The 9250-nt window shown below is 39.5% G+C and overlaps 2 long non-coding RNA genes across 2 annotated transcripts; both read left to right on the top strand.

Annotated features, from left to right (window-relative positions):
* Positions 1-768: 768 nt before the first annotated feature.
* Positions 769-9135, top strand: LOC121917726. Its single transcript, XR_006101092.1, has 4 exons — positions 769-1807; positions 2122-2219; positions 4345-4415; positions 9051-9135. It is a non-coding gene; the product is annotated as an uncharacterized LOC121917726 (long non-coding RNA).
* Positions 4510-8959, top strand: LOC121917727. Its single transcript, XR_006101093.1, has 3 exons — positions 4510-4875; positions 6528-6529; positions 8946-8959. It is a non-coding gene; the product is annotated as an uncharacterized LOC121917727 (long non-coding RNA).
* Positions 9136-9250: the final 115 nt, after the last annotated feature.

Here is a 9250-nt window from a genome sequence, read left to right as displayed (position 1 = left end):
ATTGTCCCCAATGCATGCCGCCACTGGGGACAAAAGTCCCTCCCCTCCCCTCCTGTTTCCCTCCCTCCCTGCTTATCTGCTTGGTTGCCGCCGTCGCCGCAGAAGGGTCAGGTGGTGGCCTGGAGGCCTCTTGGTCTCCAACACCATCACCCACGATTTCTTGCGGCAGCAGCGGCAACGAAGAGGTGGCGGCGGCTGGGGAGGGAAAGAGGGAGGGAGGCAGTGAGGGAAGGTGGGGGGAGGGGAGGGGAGGAGAGGGACTTTTGTCCCCAATGGCGGCGTGGGTGCACGCGCGCCGCCATTGGGGACAACTTACGGATTTGCTATCTGTGGATGCTCAAATCCGCGCATGGCAAATCCATGTAAAAGGAGGACTGACTGTACCAGTTTTTATTCATAGCTTAGCTGTAACAAGGACTGCAGTTGCAGAGGGCTTCTCCCCCCTAGTGGCAGTCCAGTTAAAAGGTTCTACTTCCTGCCTCTCAGAGTGGATCAAAGGAACATAACCCATCATATAGGATGTCTCCATCACTGAAAACAAATATATCACAAGGTAAGTCAACGTTCATTTTTGATATGACGTGTGGATAAGGTGGTAACCCTTAGGGGCATGTAACCAAGGATCTAAATGATGAAGCAAAGGAAAACTATGCATAACTGTTTGTGCCTACACTAAAGGCTGGATGGATAGGGAAAGGGGTCAGTGCTTCGAAGACATATTACACTCTTGCTTTTTACCAGGGGATGGTTTCTTTTTTTGATAAGAGTTAAAGTATAGTACTTATATTGACCCATGGATAAGTCAACCCAGGTTTTTGGGGTCTATTTTTTGACTAGCATTTCTAGACTTATACATGAGCATGTATGGTATGTGTTCATGCTCTGCCTTGTGATAATGACAGATTTTCTTCATGGTAATAATGGTTGGCAGGAGTAGGAAAACTGCAGACCACATGAAGCCCCAACCCTTCTCTTGTGCTCCCTGATTTCTCTTGAAATTCCCATATGCTCTTCAGATTTGGGGGAGATGGAAAATCACCCCTCCCCCCAAAAAAAGTTGAAATTAGGGCGGTTGCTACACCTAAATTTCTTCAGGAACAGTGAAATAGAAAACTGCCTTACATGTGTGAAAAGGCCATCAAACCCCTAGAAAATTTCAACCATGATACTCACTGGTGACTTCTGCCCAAAAATCAACTAGTGCAGCCTGTCACTGTGCTTTTACTAAGGAAAGATTGAACCCTGCTGTATTTGCCCACTGTTGTTCTAAGAGCTGATTTATACATACAATAAATTAGGATCCCAGTTGTTGTCAGAAACCACCACCCTTTTCAAGGAAGAAGTAAGAAAAGTGTACCTTTTCAGGTAGAAGGGGGAGGGCCCTTGTTTTTCCCTTCACTCAATGCTTTCCTCCTTCTATCTGCTGGACATTTTTCTTTCATCTGGAAACAATACATGTCTCCATCATAGAAGGAAGGGAGAAGCATCTGGCAACAGAACAATTAAGTAGTACATCCTCTTGTTTATGACCTCCCTCCTGCCAGCTGTCCCTTCTGCTTTGCATCTGTGTAGTGGCAACCAGGATTTTCAGGTCTGTATTTGCTGTGACAAAACCTTTCAGACAGGATATTTTGCTTTCTTTCTGGTCCATTTCCAAGGAGTGGCCTCAGAAGCATCTCGCCTCTCTTGCCTATTTGGGTCCAACACCAAGGCCCCCCTGAAGAACCAGAGCAGAAGACTTCTAGACCTCCTTTATATGTCAGGCTTTACAAGAGGCTTGCACATTATTGGGCACCTGCCCCCACAGGTAAATGACGTGTGACAAAGTTACCCTTTCAAAAATGATATATGTTAGAAGCACACACCCTTCTCATTCAGGTAGCATGGCCTTTAGAGATACATCAGCTGATTCAATAGAGTGCAGATACTTCTCTTTTTGTTTTATGAATGTACTTTCTCCATCTCTGCTGCTATAGTTTTCATCTACAAGCATGTAATGTGAATTGATAGAAGCCTTGTGAAGTAACTAGGGGAAAAAAACCATCTAGGCCTTTGGTAGTCTTACACCATACTGTCTTGTGTCATGCTCATCTTAATGATATCTTCACTGTCTGATCTTAGAAACCCCCAAGGAGATGACCCCAGAGGTCTGGGAAGTAATGCAGCTGTCAGCCATTGAATTCTCTGTCACTACTCAGAACAGACATCTTGACTTAAAAGTAAGACTAGAGACATTAAAACGTTCAAAAACTTCCTATTTCATAATATCACTGCACTGTGAGTAGAATAATTGTACTTGCTTTAAGTATGTTAGGTCTTATATATTGGGTTGAAATTGAAAATGATAACAAACTATTACTGATGTGGGGTGTGTGTGTGTGTTTCCTTTAAAAATTCACCAATTGAGAGTCTGTTTACCATATATCTTCTAAGTAGGACATGGTGAATTACACATGCTCACATACAGTATGCGTACCAAAGACTGTGTGTCTGTTGTAATTCCATAAAACTAAAGGATGTATATTTCAGAGCAGAATTCTTTGAAGGAAGAAGGGAGATCAAAGTTCCTAGTTGTTTTGGTGTTATTGTTTTTTTAAATCTTGGAAGTGTGTGGAGAATGTCTGATCAATCAGATAATCAGAGGGGACTCTGAGTAAGATTTCCAGTGATAGGGGAGTTGGCCTTCAGTATCCCATACATGCCTTTCTCCTTTGTATGAGCAGAGCCATAATAAGTAATGCAAATCTTGTGTAACTGGCAGACCGCATTGTGTGAACTAAAATAGGCTATATACATACTTTGTTTACTTTGCTTACTTTGCAAAATATGTCTAGTCCAGCTTTTTATGTTACAATCATTTTGTTTGTTTAGCAGAATTTACATATCCTTATCTATGGTCTAGTCCACAGGAAAGGAACACATGTCACTGCATCTTCCGTCATTCATCCACATTGCGTGTGCTAGCAGGAATGATGGGAGTTTCAGTCAAGCAACATGTGGAGGACCATACATTCTCCATCACTGCAGTCGCAAGAGCAATGGCTCTAACACCTAGTTCACCTCTTATATGTACTACATCCATGCTGTGAGTCTGTATTCCCATTCAGATGTGGTACCACATAGGAACTAAAATTAGTAACTGTGTCCTGCGTTGAGTAAATGCACTTTCACATACATGCCCAAGTTTAAGTCAAATGCCATGTGAACAGTTAATGTTCAGTTATCAAATGATGTGATAGTACTTGCACTTGTCAGCAAGGTCACAGAGATACTCTCTGGATCTTAGTGCTCTATTTGTATTTTAATCCCCCTTTAGAACCTGGGATGCCTGTGAGAAAAAAACCCATGTACATTGAGAATCCTAGCTTAAAGTTCCATCCATGTAACACTATGCCACATTTGCCATCTTCCTGTCCTAGATAACTTCCTCTTGTGCTCTCCCATCATAGCCATTTAGTGACCATTGGAGAGTGGGGCATGTTAGAGAGCACCTGGCTCAGACCTTATAGTGAGATACAGAATGACAACAGCATCCTCTGGGACCCCAGAGGACCCTCAGAAAGTCCAGAAGGATGCCTCTGTCATTCTGCATCAGTCTATAGGGTCCTGCCAGATTATTTGCCAGTGCTCTCCACCTGGCCCACACTGGCCACTAAAACACTGTGGAAGGAGGGCATTTGGAGGAGGAAGGATGGTCTTGATGGGGTGGGGGCCACTGTACAATTGAGAGTGAATTCCTCCGCAATGACCAGCAGGCATATGTTACAGAGGTCAGTAAGTGGGTGTCAACCTCTGTTCCAGCTATAGAGAAAAGCCTTCTTGTGTTCACTGAGGTGCCCCTATAAGCAGAATGAAAGTACACTCTGGGCTATGCCATCATCTGAGGGCCAACAAATTCTGGGAGGTTGCACCCTCTAATTCTGAGGAAAAGATATCAGGGAAAGAGAAAACCAGCCTGGCCTCACCTGTCATGAAAGGGGCATATAACATGAAATAATTCTAATTTCACACACATACGCTTTAAAAAGAAATAATCTTGCTTGTGAGGGTTTTGATCCTCTATATTTGGAAAGAGTCTGAAGATATGTTCAAATAAAGATAAGGGATTTATGTCTCTGTGTGAGAATGTGCACTCTCTTTAGTTTTTAACCTGGCAGTGTGCTTAAAAAGCACATGCAAAAAACTTTCCTGTCTCCCAAATATAATGATTTTCCCCAGGGAAGAAGAGAATCAGATAAAATTTAAAATACAGACAGAAGAGTGAACTTATTTACCTTTTAGTAGAATATTTATAATGTGCTGTGTGTGTTAGTGTTATTTTGTCTTCTTCCTAAACATTTTTAGCGTACTGAAGACTTCATGAATATTTGCATTGAACCTGATACAGTCAGTAAGGGAGACTACATAACAAGAGGGTGAGTACTAGACAACCTGTAAAATGTCTACCTTTTCATAGCCATGGCATTTGCTTGCTTGTTTATTTTTAGTTAGTAGGTAGCTTTTAATAAGGAGTGACAAGTTCTAAATTAGATTCTAGGTTTCACTGTCATGCTGAAATCAAAAAGAGGACTCAGCTAATGTGGTGCTCTTGTGGAAATAAACCTTCAAATAATTCCATTTGCTGTGTCATATATAGTCAGCCAAGACACTAAGGGAAAGGTTCTTGTTGGTTAATCCCAGTCTTTAATTTATGGTTTCCATGATCACTGTCAAAGTGCAGATAATCTCCCTGTTTCCTTGAATCTCTGTAAATCCCTTTTGCTGACATGCAGTGACATTATATATTACTATGCCTATATCTAGAGGACATTGGCATGCACGCAGGGGGAATAGGGATTATTATTTTTCTAGTAAGAGGGATGCAGTGTGCATGCAGTTATCCAAGTTCTCGGGGGGGGGGGGGGTAATCATGGAATCATAGAATTTGGGTTTTGGAAGCGCCTGCAAGGGCCATCGGGCCCAATCCTCTGTCACAGAGGAATACACAATTACAACACTCCTGAAAAATGTCCATACAACCTTTGTTAAAGACCTCTATTCTGTTGCTGAACAGTTCATACAGTTAAGAAGTTCTTACAAATGTTTAGGTGGAATGTTATGGGTTTTTGTTTGTTTGTTTGTAATTCTTTAGTTTCTTTAGACATCTTCCACTTTTCTTCCTTCTTGGGGGTTGTTTGCAACTGTGCCTTCAACATCTCGCCTTTAAGGAACTCCCATGCATCATTAACTCACTTTCCTTTTAGCATTTCTGGTCATGGGAGTTCACCCAGTATTTCCAAAGATTACTAAAATCTGCTTTCTTTAAATTCAGATTGAGCGACTACGTTTGGCTTCCTCTTTCATCAGTATAATAAATCCTAAGAGGACACGGTCACTCCCACATAAGGATCCCACTAGTTCTGTCTTATTCACTAGTTCATCTCTGTTGATTGGGTTCATATTCAAAATAGCTATTCCCCTTGTTGCCTACTCCATATTCAATACAATGAAAATGTCTACAAGGCTGGTAAGCTCCTTAGCCCCTGACAATTGCCCACCCCTGTTTTAGACCTTGTGTGTCTGCCCAATCACACAAGCAACCACCTGTTTTTGTAAATTGCAAACTGACTAGGGAGCCATTATGGCTGAAAGGATGTTGGCAAATACAATTAGCAAGTAAATAAATGAGTGCAACTGACAGTTAAAAAAAAAGAGAAGTAGAATACAGTGGGGTATCAGATATTCAGTCTCCATAAATACCAGAATATCTAACATAACTAGGAGACTTTTGCTGATGGTTCCATATGTCTGCCACTGGAATGCATGTAATGAGTGCATTGGATTCTTCATACCTTATGTGAGTCTGCAGTGCTGGGAATATTGAATAGCAGTTTCAGCAGTTTCTTTTCTTTTCTATAAGAAACCAGCCAGTTGAAGCCTATTAAAGATAGAAGGACAGGCAGGGAAGCAGGAAGAAAGATACAATGCAAAACTCTGGTGAAAAGATTAAATATAGAAATGGGCAGGGATTAGCCAGCCAGGGCATCTGGATATACTATATGTGCAAATGGATGCTGAAGAATACCAACAAAAGGCAGCTTCCCTTAGATTTTACAGGAAATGTATGCATTATGCACTCAAGTTTGTGTTTCCTTTCTCCAATTCCTAGTGTATCTAGAGAGCTTACCAATTGCCTTATCAATTGGAAACCTTATTATGTTCTGACAGTTGCCTCTTGTCCTGAGTACAGGTTGTGCATCAGGATAATCAAATGTTGCATCACATCTACGTATTTCTTTAAGAGCAATGCCTGGTTTTTCATGATCAAAAGAAAAGCTTTGTTATAATCTATAAAGCACAAGGTGATTTTCTTGTGAAATTCTTTGATGTACACCATTAGTCAATATATGTTTGCAGTATAGTCTTTGGTACTTCCTTTCCTTATCTGAACCCAGCATCGATATCTGGTATTCCTCAATCCATACATAGTATACATTTTTGTTGTAAAATTTAAAGCATTACTTTGCTTGCATGGGAAATTGATGCAGTGGTCCTATGATTACTACCATCCCTGAAGTCCACTTTCTTGGGGCTTGGAATTGGAATGAGCTTTTCCACTCTGTGGAAATCATTTTATTTTCTATTATTTGTTGGCCTATTTTTGTTAAAATTTAAGTGGAAAAAAATGGGAGAACCTTTTGATATAGAATGAGTTAAATAGAATATGAGCCATAGCTTTATCTGAAAGATTAACACACTAAGTAAAGGTTACAAAGAGGAGAAATAAAATAAATTTCATTTGAGGCCATATGGAAACCATTTATCAGCTATGTGTCAGAGTAACAGCAGATTAAACTACTGTTAGATCAGGTGAGATTTTGGATAAATGACTAACAGAAGATACGATTAACATTAATGAAAATAGACAATTAAATAGTGGTAATTTTTTAAGTAAGAGGATGGACAGGGAAGTGCTTTGTACAAGTGAATGACTGGGCAAGGGGAGGAAGGGGGCAGATGAGAATAAAGGAAGTTTTTAGATTATTACTTATTGTTGTCTTACACTATATGTATTGTACCTTTAATGAATTAAATTTAATTTTTTTGTGTTTTAAAAATTCATTGAAAGTCCATCCAGATGTTTTCCTTTCCTCACTACTTCAAGACAAGTCGCTGTATAATGATATCAGCTCTTGGTTCTGTAAATTGTGATTGCATCCTTGGAATATTGATAATAAAACCAGTCATTACTTTACAATTAAAAACAACAATTCCATATCTTTCCCATTTTACTTTTCGTTTTCATCTGTCGTACAATGAGACTTTACTTTCTTTTAGACTGCAGAAAAATCTTTTTGCATTCTTCCCTTACATTGTCTTGGCTTCAGTCCAGAGTTCTTCTGGCTCCTAGTCAATTAAGCTTGATGGTGCAACTCTTTTTTTAAACTTTATCTATAAATTTTACAGGGATGTTCTTCAGGTTATATTGTGACATGGTGATTGATTTAGTGCTCTTCTTTAGCTTTACTCTAATTTTTGATATTTGCAGTTCATAGTCTGTGTCACAATCTGTGCCTGGTCTTGGTTTAGCAGAGAGAATAGAGCTTCTCCATGTTCTACTTCTAATTATGTGTAGTCTTTTTTATTCCTATGTTGGCCAACAAGTGATGTTCATGAATACAGTTGTCCTTTAGTTACCTAAAGAATGTAACAGAAAAGGCAGGAAATAGAGGACAACAACTTTTGTCAAATCACCATTATTATGAATCTGTACATAGGATCCTCATAATGCTATCACCATTTGTCCTGGCAATCTGGATGTGCAGTATAAAATAGGGATGTAAAATTTTCCCAAATTTTGAAGGCTTGTTGGGGGGAAGATATTTTTTATTTTGTTTTTTTTTGGGAGGGAACTAGCATTTTTTGGAAAAGTTGAGAAATACTATTTTAGTAGCTTTTATACATTCAAAGTTAGGTTCTTACTTTAAGTCTCATAAAATTGCAATATGTGGAATATCAAAAGTACAGGTTATGTGTACAGTGATTACACATGGATTATACTTGTTTTAAAATGTGCTTTTATTACATATGGAACTACAAGGCTCTAAACTGTAAGGAACACCTGAACCCTTTGGTTTTGCCAGTAATGAGTAAGGGAGGGAAGTGAAAAGAGGAGAAACCATCAGCAACAGCAAAATAAAGACTGGGAAAAGGAATTCAGGACCAGGAGTTGCAACGATCTGATCCTTTATCTCCTATTGAGTTACTGATTTCTCGTCTTCCTTTTTTTTTAATGAGGAAGTTTTGGGAAGATGAGGCATTTAGATATCCGTATGGAAAATTGATTTCCATCCACCATGAATTTGTTACAGGATTTATTTCTTCATACACCTGCATCCTAAATGTCTCATTTAGACACCTTATTTTCATATATATTTATTAGAAAGACCTAAGTGCTACCTTTTACCATATTACATTTCAGGACAATGAGCAAAAATATGATGAAATAAAGACCTGAAATTATCTAGGCCATAGACGTATCTCCACTTAATTTGTGTTGCTTTGAACTATGCTTTTCTTTGGTCTTACCTTGATGTGCAAGAACATGTGATAGATTTCATTCAGCACCATCCCTCATACATTAATGCCCTCGCTGACTATTTGGACATCAGTGTGGTTATATGACTAGGCTTATACAGTGACTTCAGATGTGACACTGTCAACCTCAAGCTTTCTCTTTCTCTCCATGTTTCCTCTTGATCCTGCACTACCCTTGTATCTGAAACCCTATTGCTCAAAGCTGTTCAGAAAGGTTTTCCTGCACCTGCACTTCACTCACAGCACTTGAAATGCCTATAAACCACCATATGGGTCTGGTTTAACTGGATCACAGAGAAATTGCTAGAAACAGCTTCCTCCACAAGATGTAGCTGTAATCTGAAAGTTGCTTTGACCAGTCATGGCAGGTTTAACAATGGCCAAAAAAAAATCACTCCAAACACCTTTTTTCTTATGTATTTAAGCAAAGCCTTCAGAATTTTCTCTGTTCCTCTGCATTTTGTTTTAAACAGAAGTCTAAAGATGCAGGAACCCCACATGTGTCCAGAAGGAAGCCAGTTTCTTCAGGCTAGTAGATGCATCTTGGAGCTTCCAGAGGTGAGAAATAAAAAGAGCCTATTTGCTCTTCATTTTTCTTAAAGGGCATTATGCATGCTGTACAGGGTTTTGTTCCTACCACCATGTAAAAAAGTGATTGTCTACTAAGTCTTTA

This window comes from Sceloporus undulatus, unplaced genomic scaffold (genome assembly GCF_019175285.1).
Source record: "Sceloporus undulatus isolate JIND9_A2432 ecotype Alabama unplaced genomic scaffold, SceUnd_v1.1 scaffold_404, whole genome shotgun sequence".
Taxonomy (NCBI): Eukaryota; Metazoa; Chordata; class Lepidosauria; order Squamata; family Phrynosomatidae; genus Sceloporus; species Sceloporus undulatus.
This window is presented reverse-complemented; position numbering and strand designations above follow the sequence as displayed.